Raw genomic sequence first — 16,971 nt, forward strand, 5'->3', positions numbered from 1 at the left:
CAGTCAAGGCATTCGAGGCCCCAGCTTGGGGACGGTAAGCATGTGACCTAAGCCCATCCAATTAGAGTGAATCTCAGAACTCTGCTGGGGTGTGGAGTCAGAGCCAAGCTAGCCTATTCTGGAATGTGCTGTGTGCATGGAGGAGGCCTTAGAGTGGTTACAGTCATTTTTGCTAGCAACCTGGTCAAGGATGATTTGACACAGAGAGGAGGACAGAGAAAATAGAGCTCTGAACAAGTATTCACCATGTTTACTTACCTGCAGGGCTTTTTCATTATGGGAACCAACGAGTTCCCATTGCTGTTTAATCCATTTTGAGATGGATTTTCTGTTACTTGCAGTTAGGACTCCCAACAGATTGTGGTGGCTTAAAATCATGTCCGTGGATTCTTTGTTACTCCTCCCTTCAACAGGTAGACTTTAATTCATGCCCTTACCCTTGGGTGTGGGCTAGATTTAGTGCCTTGCTTCTAGAAAATAGAATAAAGTGCATGATTTTGAGACTAAGTCAAAAAACACTTTGTGACAACTTTCTCCTCCTTCTTCCCCCACCCTTTTCTCTTATCCATTCTCCCCAATCTCCAGTATCTTGCGAACGTGTGTGTGTGTGTGTGTGTGTGTGTGTGTGTCTTATCACTGCTATGGGGAAAGCCAGCTGCCATGTCAGGAGGACACTCAAGCAGTTAAGAACAGTGGCCTGTGGCCAACAGTCCCAGAGGAGCTGAAGCCTTCTGCCAACAAAAATATGAGTGAGCTTGGAAGGAGATATTACAGTATAATACTGTCAAGCTTTGAAATGACTCCAACCCTGGCTGACACTTTGACTGCAACCTTGTGAGAGATCCGGAGACTCTCACTGTGGTTTATCAGAGAGTTCGTAATTGCCAAACCCCCAATTACCATTTTTCAGTCCTTACCCTACTTGACCTCTTGGTAATTGGACAACATTGAGTAAACATATGATTGTGTGTACATGCACAGAATGAAATATTTTAGAAGGATGACACTTCTGAAATTTCTCACAAATGTTAACTTCTGTCTCTAGCTACTGTTCTGATGAGAAATGGGAAGAAATTTTCAAAGCTACCACCACTAGAAAGCTTAGTTTCTCCCCTAAAAAACTGTAATGTAAGCAACAGAGGATGCATTAAACAATGTTTTTTATTATCTCACTTGTGATGAGATATACCATTTTACAAATATATGTATGTGTTTACTTTCTAACTTTTACATGGATTCTAAAATTCTTGCTAAAGATTATACAAAAATAAATGTAGGCTGGGCGTGGTGGCTCACACCTGTAATCCCAGCACTTTGGGGGGCTGAGGCAGGTAGATCACATGAGGTCAGGAGTTTGAGAGCAGCTTGGCCAACATGATGAAACCCCATCTCTACTAAAAATACAAAAATTAGCCGGGCCTGGTGGTTCGCACCTGTAGTTCCAGCTATTCAAGAGGCTGAGGCGGGAGAATTGCTTGAACCAGAGAGGCAAAAGTTGTGGTGAGCCGAGATCCCGCCACTGCACTCCAGTCTAGGTGACAGGGCAAGACTCCATCTCAAAATGAATGAATGAATACTCATCCATCATTTATTCATCTATCCCTTTATTCAGGATTTAAAAATTGTGTATATTTTATCTTAAATATAGTTAATGACGTTTCCGTATATATATCTCGATCATTGAGCAAGCTCCAGAGAAAACCTCATAAAAATTTCCACTTAAAACAGTGTGTGTGTGTGTGTGTGTGTGTATTTCTCTAGGAAATGATGTCAAGAACAAGATTCTGGAAACAATACATAATGCTATAATTCATTGGCAATTAATCATTATGGCATATGCCTGCCAGGATTTTTGTGTAATCCTCACATATGGGATTAAAAATCATTCATAAAATAAACCTTTTCTTGTAAAAGAAAATACAAACTGTCACATCTGTAGCTCTCACCTCATGAGAAAAGTGTTAAGCTATGGGAAAAAGGTTAATGCCTTTAAAAAAAAAAAGGAAAACCTTGTATAAATCCTGTATTTATATGTTTTTAAGGAGTGCTGGCTTAGATTTTACTTTAAACAGTTTTTACTTACACTGTTTCAAGAAGATTGTGGGAACCTAATTCCCATTCCTAATTCTTAAATGATGTTATATGTTTAAAGACTCAAGCTATTACTTTGGGAGGCTGAGGCGGGCAGGTCACTTGAGGCCAGAAGTTCTACACCAGCCTGGCCAGCATGACGAAACCTTGTCTCTACTAAAAACACAAAAATTAGCCAGGTGTGGTGGTGCACACCTGTAGTCCTAGCTACATAGTCCCAGCTACTCAGGAGGCTGATGCATGAGAATTGTTTGAATCTGGAAGGCGGAGGTTGCAGTGAGCCAAGATTAAGCCGCTGCATTCCAGCCTGGGCAATGGAGTGAGACTCTGTCTCAAAAAAACGAACAAACAAACACTCAAGCTGCTGATTTATTTGTCCGTGTGTTCACTTCAATTATAAGAGTTCAGAGTGCTAATGCAGAACCAAACTCCACTGACCTGCTAATGTCTGGGTATGAGCTCAAATATATATACCGTGTGTGTGGTGTGTGTGTATGTGTGCACACATATATACGTACAGACACATACATCTACGTGTATGTACAAACATACACATACACGGACTTGCAAAATGATCTGTATCCTCTGTGAAAGGGTATTGGGTTATCATGGAGTGATCATCCATCCAAATTCAGCTGAAAAACCATAAATGAGAAAGGGTCAAAGTACACGCCATTGGCTGTTCTTCAAGCCAACGTGTGTTTCAACCAAATAGCAATGACTATTGACTGAATGTTCCTTATATGTCAAACATTGCAGGAATATTGTTTTCTTGTCCTTGTAAGGTGATTATCTTTCTTTCCATTTTACATGTGAGGGAAGTGAAACTCATGGAAATTGAATAACTTGTCCAAGGCCACATAGCTAGTAAGTGGCAGAATTGGGATTCAAATCCAGTCTAGATCCAAACCTCACACTCTTTCCACTGAAGAATGTGGCCTTTTAGCAATGATCCTTTCCTGTTATACTAGAAGAATGAAGAAAGTACCTTTGCTTAAAGACTCTAAAGACTGCTAGCTCCTTGGGAGCAAGTCTTTGGGCAAACTGAACATAAATCTTTCCAATCTGAGGAGACCTCCACAGCATAGCTGACTGAGATGAAGTCTAAGACAAGTGAGAGTACCATGCAGAATCCAAGCCGGTCTTCAACCAGGGGAGCAGGGCTGGGGATGGGGCCTCTGCTGAGAGGAGGTAGGGGTGCGGCATGAGGTGGATGCCAAGAGGACGCAAACACGTTTAAAGGGCATCACATTGAGATGATCCTCTTGGGGCTAACGCCTGCCAGATGATGGATGAGCATGTTACATTATGCTAACACAAAAATGCCAAAGTCTAACTTAGAGCACAGCCAGGCTACCATTTTGTCCCACCTCCTTTTTGGGACATAACGTTGGTATAAATTCCTTATACAGAGTGGGAGTGGGGAGACGTACTTGTGGTCTTGCCTCAGGTGAGTTATGTAACTTCTTTGAGCTTAATTTTCGTAAGTCTGGCTGATGACTCAGGTCCCATTCAGCTGTAGGATTCTATGATTCCACTAGTAGCAATTGTATGACATTACAGTCACATATTTTTTGACAAGGAAAGTGTTCACATGTATCCATCAGGGTTCTTAATGGAAGAAAACAGACAGTACAAGAGGAGCAAGGAGACAAATGATGCTATAGAGTCAGGATCAGTGCCTGACCCCAGAGTGGCACAGCTGATGCCTATACTTGCCTCTTCACATCTATTATGATGTTAAGGGCCTGAGAGTAGACTTTCTACTTCAGCTACTAGATCTGCCATCCTTGACCATGCCAGCCCCTTGTGCTGCTCATTTGCCTTCCAAATCTGGCTCAGGATATCTTCCATTAGGGCTTGGTGGAAACTATGTCATGTGTGGAACTCAAGTTGCAAGAGAGTCTTAGAAATGTTTGCCTGTCTAGCCTCTGGAGTACAGGAAGCCATGTTTAAAGAGTGAGTGGGTGTTAAGTGACCCTGTGTGTAGTGTCTGCAGCATCATGTTTCATTGCTGTGCAAACAGGCAGGGATCAGGTCAGGAGTGGTGGCTCACACCTGTAATCCCAGCACTTTGGGAGGCCAAGGTTGGGTGGATCACCTGAGGTCAGGAGTTCGAGACCAGCCTGGCCAATATGGTGAAACCCCATCTCTACTAAAAACACAAAAATAACCTGGGCATGATGGCACACACCTGTAATCCCAGCTGCTTGGGAGGCTGAGGCTGGAGAATCGCTTGAACCCAGGAGATGGTGGTTGCAGTGAGCTGAGATCACACCACTGTACTGCAGCCTGGGGGAAAGAGTGAGACTCAGTATCAGAAAAGGATCATATGTATACCATGAGCCTACTTTTCTATCTATAAAAATATGCTCCATAAAAAAGTCTGAAAAGTATACACTAAAATTTTAGGAGTGCTTTGATCAGGATTGTTGTGTTTTTATCTTCTTTTTGGTTCTCTGTATTGACCAGCGTTTCTGCCATGAATGAGTATTACTTGTATAATTTCTTAAGAGTGATGCTTATTGGCCTTGATTTTACCTGACATAAAGGTAGTATCCCTGCCTTTTGTGTCTTGCAGATGTCTGTCTTCAGGGTACAGACCACAGAATTAGACCTTGAAAATAACTTTAAAGGGTATGTAAACCATATTCCAATTCAGATCATGTTATCAAACTTCTAGACATTTGAATCAGTTTCTTCATGGAGACTCAGACAATATAATAATGTCAGGGGATTATCTGAAGTCTTCTTTCTCCTTGGAGTCTTTTCACCCTCTCATCTCATGTCTCTCATTGCTCATATTAAAACAATGATAATTTTCTTATGAAGTCCACAGCGGCATTAGCCAGTTTTATTAATAAGCAAAGATAAATTTGAATTACAGATTATTTGCATGAAGATCACACAATCTTATACACAGGAATAGTGAAACAGATTGAAAGATAAAGCTGGAAATGGATGTGAGGACTAGACCCTAGCGGTCTTTGAATACTAAGTTAAGGGATATTGAAACAATTAAAATCTCGTCCACTCAGATTCCCTCAGTGGGTGCTGATGTTTTTCAAATAGAAAATGCTAAAATATATTCAACCTATTGCTTCACCTTGAAGTCTCATTTTGAACTTGGATCAGTAGCATATGAGGTTTTGAAATCAATATATGATTCATAAAACTTGCCTTAAATCGTTTGATTTATTTAATGCCACATAGAATGCTGTGAACTATTTATTTCAGTGTTGGATTTCTACAGTCTTTCTTCTAAAAATTCTCAATTTGATTAAACCTAGTCTTTTGCAAGCACCTGCTATGTGCAAGGTACATTGTTAGGCTTTGAGGAATACAGCAATCAAAGGTTTCTGCTCTCAAACAGTATACAGTTTAGTTAGGAGAGCCAAGACATTCACAAAACCCAGCAACACAGAGGACAATGTGGGACATAATATGGGAACAAAGGAGCTCAGATGGGCAGATGATCTTTATAGTAGGATGCAAGAGCAGGCAGTTTGGTTTGGGAGATTAGGGAGGGAGGGGGATGGGAAGAGTAAGAGAAGGTGGCCAATAGGGGGTGTGTTGTTGGCCAGTCACCAGTGTGGCTGCCTGGAGCTTCATCCCCTGAGGAACCTGGGAAATAATATGGAGACACACTTAGAGTTATTCTACCCAAGGAGCAAAGGGGCTGAGGTCTGTATTTACCAACTTCCATCAGTCTTGGATCAAGGGTTTTTCTGGAGGGAATTACTTGTCAGTGCTTTTGGTCTGTCAAGCAAATGAGCAGACGGGTCTCTCCCAGGTGTGGAGGAAGCTCTCAGTCAAAGTGTTGAAGGTAAATTTGGAGACGTAAGGGTAGGACTTACCAGCATATGCTACAGACAGAGGTTGATTCTAAGGACAGAGGGATGTGGAAGTCTTGATAATTCAGGGAGGATGTGGTACTTCAACTGAGCCTTAAAGAGCTATGGCATCAACAGATATTGGCAGGGAAAAGCCATTCCAAATACAGGGAGCAAAGACCCAGAGAAGCCAAATTCAGAATACTATCCATAACCGATATAGTTGGTATAGCGCTATCTTGTCTCTTTCTCCCACTTAATATTATTTATTTCTATTTTCATTGCTGCCTAGTATTTCATGGTGTTAATGACTCTTAGCTTAGCCACTCCACTATGTTTAAACATGTGGGTTGTTTTCAAATTCATTATTAAAAATGTTCATTTAATCAAAATATATGTATTCCACAACTACAAAGGTGAGCCAGATAGATTAAATACCTGCCCTTATGGAGCTGGCATTTTAGGTGGGAACACTAGTAAAACCTATGCCTGGCAGATCAGTCAGGCTGCAGTAGTTCACAGTGGTTCACCCTTGGGAGAGCAGGCAGGTGAATCAGGGAGCTGGCTGTGAGCTCCTCAAAGGCAGGGAATTGGCTTCTTTATACTGAAAACCTCTTTAACTATCACACCACCTGGCATACAGTAGATTCTGGGTAAAATCTGTTAATTGTGGGAAGAAAAATCCCTAAACAGGGTGTGAAAGGGTTAATAGGAGAACTCGAGTTTGGAGTCTTGTAAGAGAACCATTGTGATTCACAGCACTTTTTTCCTTTATAATTTTCTGTGTGTCCTAAGGCATAAAATTTATGTCTCAGACATTTTCTTTTGTGAAGTCTTTAGCTCAGGAGAAAATGTTTCCTGTGGCTAAGGACACATTTTCCTTCCTTGTTAGCATCATAGTATGTAAAGAAAGCTCTTCTTTAAATTCTGGAAGCAAACTATACCACATGTACGTTTTCACCACCTGTGACTTCAGAGAAGCACCTGCCCAGGCTTCTGGCTTTTCTCTTGAATTATGTATCAGTCAGCAGTTGCATATGTAATGTTTTATCTTGCTAAATTTTATCTCTTACTAAAAGAGTTCATGAATCACTTCTTATTGTTTTCATATAGGCTACAGGATGACCGTATTCACATTTAGATCCAATCCTCTGACAAATCTAGGAGGCTACCTTTAAAATTTACCCCCAAATGTCTATTTTCTTGCTAAGACTTACTTTTTAAGATCTCTCCCCCACCTCCTCTTCTTCTTTTTCTTCTTATTTTAGTGTATTTCCCTCACCAGAACCAACAGCTAACATTTTTTTTTCAGGCTTATTTTCAGGAATTAAATAAATTTATATTACTATAAAAACTCCTGCATGATGAGCAGCAAATGAGGATTTGGAGCGTGTGTTGTGGGTGGTGGGCGGGGCTTATGCCTCATCAGCAGAGCGACTCACTCCCCAGGTGTGCCCCCTTGCTCCTGCAGAATCACAAATTACTACAGCAATGGAGCAGCTGCTCATAAATAGCTAACACTGAAAATAGCAAACTTGCAAATGCTAAGGGTCTGCTTTAGTCTTTCCCAAACTGGCTTCGGAGGAGCATTAGAGTCCCTCGAATCGATAATATGTGTTTTGCAAAATAAAAGGTTCTGTTGTAAAATAAGTTCGAGAAACACTTCAAATTGTATCTTTCTCTTGGAAAGTTCATAAAACACAACATTACAGCTTCTGAATCCTACTGAACTACACAAACCTTTCGCAAAACACCTAGCATTACTAACAACACATAGAGTACTAATGTTCTACAGAATATCGTTTAGGAAAGATTTTTTTTTTTGAAACAGGGTCTTGCTTTGTCACCCAGGTTGAAGTGCAGCTGCATGATTACAGCTCAGTGCAGTCTCAACTTCCCGGGCTCAGGTGATTCTTCCACCTCAGCCTCCCGAGTAGCTTGGTACCACAGGTGGTTAAATTTTGTAGCAATAGGGTTTCGCCATGTTGCCTAGACTGGTCTCAAACTCCTGGGCTCAAGTAATCTTCCCACCTTGGCCTCCCAAAGTGCTGGGATTACAGGCATGAGCCACTGCACCCAGCCATTTGGGAAAGATTGATCCACATGATTTCTATGGAGCTGATTTCCTGTATTAACCAGATAAGAGGGTATGAACAGCTTTTTAGTTCCTGTTCTACATGTCTGCCAATGGATTCAAACAACAATATGTAAGTACTTATGACTGTGTTTCTATGACTAACAGGTTTTCTCTTGACTATGAATGTGGTTCACACTCTATGATTGATTAATAGATGAACATCATATGAGATATTGTTAGTTGACTAGTTTAACACAGTGGTTCTGAAAGTGTGGTCCTGTACCAGAAGCTTCTGAATCACCTGAGAACTTGTTAGAAATTCAAGTTCTCAGCCTGGGCAACATAGCAAGACCCTGTCTATAGAAATAAAAAATCAGCCATACACGGTGGCAAGTGGCTGTAGTCCCAGCTACGCTGGAGGGTGAGATGGGAAGATTGCTCGAGCTCCTGAGTTTGAGGCTGCAGTAAGCTCTGATTGTGCCACTGCACTCGAGCCTGGGTGACAGAAACCAACCCTATCTCAAAAAATTGCAAATTCTCAGGCCCCACACTCATTAATTAGAAACTCTAGGGAGATGGGCATGTAGCAATCTGCATTTTTTTTTTTTTTTTTTTTGAGACGGAGTCTTGCTCTGTAGGGCAGGCTGGAGTGCAGTGGCTTGATTTCAGCTCACTGCAAGCTCTGCCTCCCGGGTTCACGCCATTCTCCTGGCTCAGCCTCCTGAGCAGCTGGAACTACAGGCGCCTGCCACCACGCCCGGCTAATTTTTTGTATTTTCAGTAGAGACAGTTTCACCGTGTTAGCCAGGATGGTCTCGATCTCCTGACCTTGTGATTCGCCCACCTCGGCCTCCCAAAGTGCTGGGATTACAGGCGTGAGCCACTGCGCCTGACCGCAATCTGCATTTTAACAAGCCCGCTGGTTAATTCTAATGCATGCTAAAGTTTGAGAACACCAGTTTAACACAGCCTAAGATGTCTGCTTTCTGCTTAGAAGGGATAACAGGGACCAGATTTACCCTCCTACCTGAAATGACTGAAAAGCTAGACAAAATATATGAAACAGTGAGTGGTTCTCAGATATTGAACATGAGGCAGCACAGGACTGTCATCCCTGAGAAACAGTAAATAAGTGATTACTGTGAATTGGCCAACTTACTACCTGGGGAGAGTTTCCAGGGTGATGTTGGGGAGAGGGAAGCCAGGAAGTTCCTGGCCATCTCTGAGTTAAGGAGATGGATTAAGAATTCAAGGAGGCCAAGGTGGCTAGAATTTGCAGGGCAGAGTGCCAGACAAGAGAGCCACAGAGAAATAAAAATCCAGAGACCTGCAGAGGGTCCCCTCACGTTTTTAACTGAGTACTAATCGGGGCATGACTTTTAGGAAACTAGCTGAGGCTGGAGAAAGACCCACCCAAAATGGATCAGAGGAAATAATCTCTACAACGCACACAGGGCTGGGGATAGTTTTAGTTCCCACTAGCCAGAGAGGATGAACCTTCTAGTTCACAGAACAAAGGTAGAGAACTCATCAGGTAGAATACGCAGAGGGTATTATTGCCTCAGTAGAGGAGCAAAGTTAAGGGCTTCCCCTATCCTGAATAGTGAAGCTTAAAATTTTGAAAGAATCACACTATCTCTAACCTAACTGCATCCCAGAACAAAGCTCAAGAATATTTATAGAAAAATGCATAATGACTGGTATCTAATAAAAATGTACCTGGCATACAAAGAAACAGGAAAATACAATCCACTATGAGGGGAAAAATTGATAAATAGAAAGAGATCCAGAAATGATACAGTTAATAGAATAAGTAAACAAGGACCTTAAAACTTATAGCTATATTTCACAGAAGTTCATATGATAAAGAAATCCTTGTGTATGTCAAGCAGATACACGGGATATATATATTTTTAAAGACCCAAATTGAACTTCTAGAGATAAAAATACAAGGTCTGAGATGAAAAATGCAATCTATTAAGATATACAAAATAAAATATTAAATGACTTAAAGACATAGCAACACAAACTATCTGAAATGAAACACAGAGGGAAAAACATGGAAAAAAATGAATAGAGTATTAGTGAGCTGTGGGATAATTTTTTTTTTTTTTGAGATGGAGTTTTGCTCTTGTCACTGAGGCTGGAGAGCAATGGCATGATCTTGGCTTATTGCAACTTCCGCCTTCCGGGTTCAAGTCATTCTCCTGCCTCAGCCTCCCAAGTAGTTGGGATTATAGGCATGCGCCACCATGCCTAGCTAATTTTTGTATTTTTAATAGAGATGGGGTTTCACCATGTCAGCCAGGCTGGTCTCAAACTCCTGATCTCAGGTGGTCTGCCCACCTCAGCCTCCCAAAGTGCTGAGATTACAGGCTTGTTTCGAATTCCTGACCTCAGGTGATCTGTACACCTCGCCCTCCCTAAATGCTGGGATTACAGGCCTGAGCCATTGCACCCAGCAGCTGTGGGATAATTTTAAGTGACCTAATACATGTACTTAACGTCCCTAAAAATGGAGAGCAGAAATGATATTTGAAGAAATAATAACCAAAAAAGTTCCAAATTGCATGAAAACTATAAATCTACAAATCCAAGAAATTCAATAGACTCCAAGAACAAGAAACATAAAAACTACACCAAGAAACAGCATAATCATATTGCTTAACCCCTTTCCCATTTAGAAAAAGAAAGTGCAGCTTGCTGCCAGCACTCATTTAATGTTACATAAACACACTCTTGAAGGCTGATGCAAATCTCACTGATTTTCAGTGTGAAAATAAAATACAAAAACTGTTCATGAAGCTATTTCTAAACAGAACTAGTATCAGAATCATCCAAATCATCAGAATTGTCTATTTCAGAAAAATCGGATTCATCAAATGAATCTTTGACCAATGACTGTTCAAGAACAATGTTAACATCACACGTAGGAATGCTGCGTTTTCTAGGATTTGACATTTTCAGTGATTGAGAATTACTATATTTTGTAAATGGGAGTATCATGACTAAAAACAGAATGCTATAAATAGAATGATGTCTTTTGTTTCCAAAGTTGATATACTAGAGTGATGCAAAAATAATAATAAAAGTGAGATTTGCCTGGCAAAATTATCTTGGGTAAATGCTGCGGCTGCAAGCACTGCCAGTAAGTGTTCTCAGCAGAAACAGGAAAAGGTTAAAGCCAGTGATAATGAGAAAATCTTAAAAGCAGTCAGAGGGAAAATGCCACAGAGGAAAAATACCAAAATGATAAGATTGACAGCAGAATTCTTGTGGGAAACAATGCAAGCCATCAGACAGTGGAGCAATGTCTTTAAAGTGCTGAAAGAAAAAAATCTGTCAACTTAGAACTCAAAAACCAGGCTGGGTGTGGTGGCTCATGTCTGTAATCCCAGCACTTTGGGAGGCTGAGGCAGGTGGATCATGAGGTCAGGAGTTCGAGACCAGCCTGGCCAAGATGGTGAAACTCTGTCTTTACTAAAAATATAAAAATTAGCTGGGCATGGTGGCATGTGCCTGTAGTCCCAGCTACTTGGGAGGCTGAGGCAAGAGAATCATTGGAACCCGGGAGGTGGAGGTTGCAGTGAGCCAAGATTGTGCCACTTCACTCCAGCCCTGGGCAAGACAGCGAGACTCCATCTCAAAGAAAAAAAAGAATTCAAAAACCAGTAAAAATATCTGTCAGTAATGAAGATAAAATAAAGTTTCTCTCAGACATATGAAAGCTGAAAAAAATCATCACAGTTGACTTGAACCAAAAGAAATGTTATAAAGAAATCCTTCAGGCAAAAGCAAAATGATACTAAAAAGGAATCTGTATCTGCAAAAGGAGCAAGGAGGAGGCAGAGCAAGATAGCTGAATAAGCTCGCTGGTGATCATCCCCCTGCAGGAACACCACTGTGAACAACTATCCACACAAGAAAGCACCTTCATAGGATGCAAAACATTCAAGGCATGCTATCTTGTGCCTTGAGTGAGTGATCACACTACCTGGTTTGAACATAATATCAAAGAAAGAGGTAATGGCTGGGTGCAGTGGCCCATACCTGTAATCCCAGCACTTTGGGAGGCCGAGGTGGGTGGATCACCTGAGGTCAGGAGTTCGAGGCCAGCCTGGCCAACATGGTGGAACCCCATCTCTACTAAAAACACAAAAATTAGCTGGACCTGGCGGTGCATGCCTGTAATCCCAGCTACTTGGGAGGCTGAGGCAGGAGAATCACTTGAACCCAGGAGACAGAGGCTGCAGTGAGCCAACTACATTCCAAGCCTGGTAACAGAGTGACACTCTGTCTCAAAAAAAAAAAAAGAGGCACTGAAGAGGGTGGGAAGGCCAACATTTCACTACCTGTGTCACTCGTCCCCCAACTCTAGGCAGTGCAGCATGGAGAGAGAGTCTGTGTGCTTATGGGAGGGAGAGCAAAGAGAGTGTGGAACTTGGCATTGGAACTCAGTGCTCCCTATCATAACAGAACATAGAACAGGGCAGAATTCTTTCAGTGCCCACAGAGGGAGCATTTAGACTAGCCCTGGACCAGTGGAGAATTCCTGTCCCAGTAGGAGGAACTCAAGTCTCAGCTGCCTTTACTGCTGGCTAACAAAAGAGGCCTGGGACCCGGAGTAAATGCGAGTGGCAGTCAGGCCACAAGGACTGCAGTCTTAGGGCAATCCCTGGTACTGCACTGGTCTGGGAGGCAGGGGACCTGAGGTACAATCCTGTGCAACACTAGCTGTGGTAACCAGGGGAGCGCCTGTGTTGCCCCTTCCCCAATTCCAGGCAGTGTCGCTCTGGGAGAGATTCCTATCACTTGGGGCAAAGAGAGATGAGAGTACAGAGAACTGTGTCTTGCAACTTGGGTACCAATTCAGCCACAGTAAAATAAAGAATCAACCACATTTCTGAAGCCCTGGATTCTGGGTCTTTGCTCCTGGCCAGTGTTTCTAGACCCACCCTGGGCCAGAAGGGAATCCACTGCCCTGATGGGATGGACCCAATCCTGGCAGAATTTGCCACCTGCTGACTAAAGTCATCTTGGGCATTGAATAAACATCAGTGGCAGCCAGGCAGTAGTGGCTGTAGGCCTTGAGTGAGCCCCACTGCTGTGCTAGTCCACAATGCTTTAAGCGTGATCCTGCACAGTGCCAGCTATGGTGGCCATGGGAGTATCCATGTCACTCCTCTCCCAGCTCCAGGCAGCCCAGCATGGAGAGAGACTCCTTCTAACTGGGAAAAAGAGAGGGAGGACAGCAAGAAACTGCCTGGTAACTTGGAAAATTTTCCTTTATCTCACCCAAATCCACCAAGGCAGTGTATCTGGGAGTCTGCAAGAGTTGCACACAGCATTCCTGGGCTTAAGGTGCTCCTAGTGTTGAAACAGCTGCAGGGACTGCAGGCTTAGGTCCAACACTCAATCCCCTTCGAATTTCTGGAAAGCCCTCTCAAGGAGAATGAGTACAAGGAAGCCCAGACTATGAAGATTGGAATAAATACCTAACTCTTTAATGCTGAAACATCAACCAACATCTACAAGCACCGAGAATATCCATGAAAATATGACCTCACCAAACACAGTAAACAAGACACAAATGAGCAGTCCTGGAGTGGGGGAGACACATGACCTTTCAGGCAGAGAATTCAAAATAGCTGTCATAGCTGGGCACAGTGGCTCACACCTGTAATCCCAGTACTTTGGGAGGCCAAGGTAGGTGGATCGCTAAGGTCAGGAGTTGAAGACTAGCCTGGCCAACATGGCAAAACCCTTTCTATACTAAAAATACAAAAATTAGCCAGGTGTGTTGGTGCTTGCCCGTAATTCCAGTCACTCGGGAGACTGAGGCAGGAGAATCACTTGAACTCGGGAGGTGGAGATTGCAGTGAGCTGAGATCATGCCACTGTACTTCAGGATGGGTGATAGAGTGAATGAAACTGTCCAAAAAAAATAGCTGCCTTGCGTTAGCCCAGTGAACTTCGAGATAACAGAGAAGGAATTCAGAATTCAATCAGAGAAATTTAAAAGAGACTGAAATAATAAAGCAACGTCAAGCAGAAATTCTGAAGCTAAAAAATTCAATTGACTGAAAATGTACCAGTCTCTTAATAGTAGAACTGATCAAGCAGAAGAAAGAATTAGTGAGATGAAAAACAGGCTACATGAAAATACTTGAGGAGAAAACAGAATAAAGCACACCCTCAAGATCTAGAAAATAGCCTCAAAAGGGCAAATCTAAGGGCAAATCTAAAACCTCTCTACATCTAAAGAGGGTATACAGAGCTAGATCTGGGTAGAAAGTTTATTCAAAAGGAATGAAAAGCCATACACATAAAAAAAGAAAAAAATAATATTTTTAAATTAAAATCTGTTTAAAAGATAATTGACTTTAAAAATTTTTTATTTTATTTTATTTTTTTGGATATAGGGTCTTGCTCTGTAACCCAGACTGGAGTACAGTGGCATGGTCACAGCTCATCACGGCCTCGAACTCCTGGGTTCAAGCAATCCTCTTATCTCAGCCTCCCAAGTAGCTACGACTAGAGGCATGCACCATCACGCCCAGCTAATTTTTGTACTTTTTGTAGAGACAGGGTCTCACTAACTAGCTCAGGCTGGACTCAAACTCCTGGACTCAAGCAATCTTCCTGCCCTGGCCTCCCAAAGTGTTGGGATTACAGGTATGAGCCACCATGCCCAACATGATTGACTGTTTAACAACAACAACAAAAAATTAACAATATATACAATGTATTGGAGAGTTTCTAATGTATATAAAAGTAAAATGGATGACAATAGTAGTACAAAGGCCTGAAAGTGGGAACAGGGAGTGTATTGTTGTAAGGTTTTTATACTGTATGTGAAGTGGTATATTATTACTTGAAGATTAATTGTATTAGGTTAAGTATGTATACTATAAACCCTAAAGCAGCCCCTAAAACAAAACAAATAGTAATAGCTAACTATAAACCATCAAAGGAAAGAATATTGAATCATAAAAATAATCCAAAAGAGGGCAGAAAATATGAAAAGGGAAACAAAGAACAGAAGAGTCAAATAGAAAATAAACAGCAAGAAGGTAGATTTAAATGCAACCATACCAATAAACCCTTAGTCAGTGCTCTCAGGCAAATAAACAAGTTAACTTTGATCTCCTATCTGCATTACATTTCTGTCAGAAAGTTGTACAGTGAAAGATTAGAAACTTGAACTAATCATGGTTATAACAGCAAAATGATCTTGGCAGGGATTCCTTTTCTGACTTAAGCAGATCACAGAATGACGTCTAGCAAGTTCAGCCAAGAGACACTGTGCTGAAGGCACTTTTCATTTCTTTCTTCGCAGAGCACTTACATAACTCAGATTGCCATAGCGCAACAACAATCCAGGCACAGAGTGCTGGAAAGAGATTTCTACAGTAACAACTCCCTTTCTCACCAGGCAGAGGCTTAGGAACAGTATTAAAGGGACTTTCTTTTATCCTCGTGAGACAAAAAAACCTCTGGAGACCTTTTGGGTCGAACTCTAGTCGTTGGTATCTGCTCCTTAAGTCCTGCTTGAGGATTACCTGGGCCCACTCGCTACCTCATCTCGTGTCACGCTACCTCACTCAAAACACACAGCTGCTTTCCTTCAGGATCAGGGTCCTGTCTGATAATGTCTTCTTTCTGGAATAGTTTCTCATCTGCCAATCTTGTTCATTTAGTTAATTCCTTTTCATCCTTTAGATCTTAATTCAAAAGTCTAGGCCGGGCATGGTGGCTCATGCGTGTAATCCCAGCACTTTGGGAGGCCAAGGCAGGCAGATCACCTGAGGTCAGGAGTTCCAGACCATCCTGGTCAACATGGTGAAACCCTGCCTCTACTAAAAATACAAAAAATTTAGCCAGGTGTGGTGGCGTGTGCCTGTAATCCCAGCTACTTGGGAGGCTGAGACAGGAGAATCGCATGAACCTGGGAGGCAGAGGTTTCAGTGAGCCAAGATGGTGCCACTGCACTCCAGCCTGGGCAACAAGAATGAAACTCTGTCTCAAAAAAAAAAAAAATAGATAAAATAAAATAAATAAAATAAAATCTGCCCCTGCTCCTCCCAGCCCACTCCCATTCCAGATTCTTATCACATTTTGAAATTATAGACCATGGGATATAATTGCATGGCAGATGGAAGCAAAGACATTATAAGTGTATTTATCACCTCCTCAGATTAAAATAGTCTAATTTATTTATTATTTATTTGTTTTTGCCATTGGGCCCTCCTGCCCCCATATTTTAAGGGAATTTCTGAACTTATTATGCAGGTTGGGGAAACTAGTGGAGGAAAATCTTAAGAAACAGTTAAGCCTAAGGGAGCCACATGGATCTGGAAAGTACTAGGGATGAGGGAAAAGCTGACGCAGACAAAAGTTGTTGAGGCACAATAAATGAAAATGTCAGGGATGTGAGCTAAGGTTGGAGTTTTGGTAAAGGATGAATAATAAAGTGTGCAAAGAGGCACTGGGACAATTAAGGGATGACAAAGACATTAAGACTGAGTGAAGAGGGCCAAGGGAATATCAAGATGTGTGTCTGTAGGTTACAAATCAAATCCCCTTTGGCAGTCTTTTGAGAGGCACAATTAAAGTTAGAAACTGCTCTAGTGGATACAAAGTTTTAGTGGCTTTAAACAAAAAACAATTATTCCTCATTTACACAAAATTATTAATGAGTTTGCCTTTCTCACTCAGGGTCCTTGAGTTTACTCTCTAGAACATTGCTGATTATGGTAGAAAAAAACCAAGAACCTGCTTGACCTTGTCCTACAAGTTACTTTAACCCATAACCATAGATGCATTGCTCGCTATATTTGTCTCCAGGTATAGGAAGGCACAAAGAAATTGGACCGCAGAGGAGTTGTGGAGGACAGTGGCTAGTTGCTTTGACTGCTAAAGTCCATTTCCTTTCCTTTTGTAAGGCATCCCAATTTCTTCTGGGGACTG

This window comes from Macaca fascicularis, chromosome 11 (genome assembly GCF_037993035.2).
Source record: "Macaca fascicularis isolate 582-1 chromosome 11, T2T-MFA8v1.1".
Classification (NCBI taxonomy): Eukaryota; Metazoa; Chordata; class Mammalia; order Primates; family Cercopithecidae; genus Macaca; species Macaca fascicularis.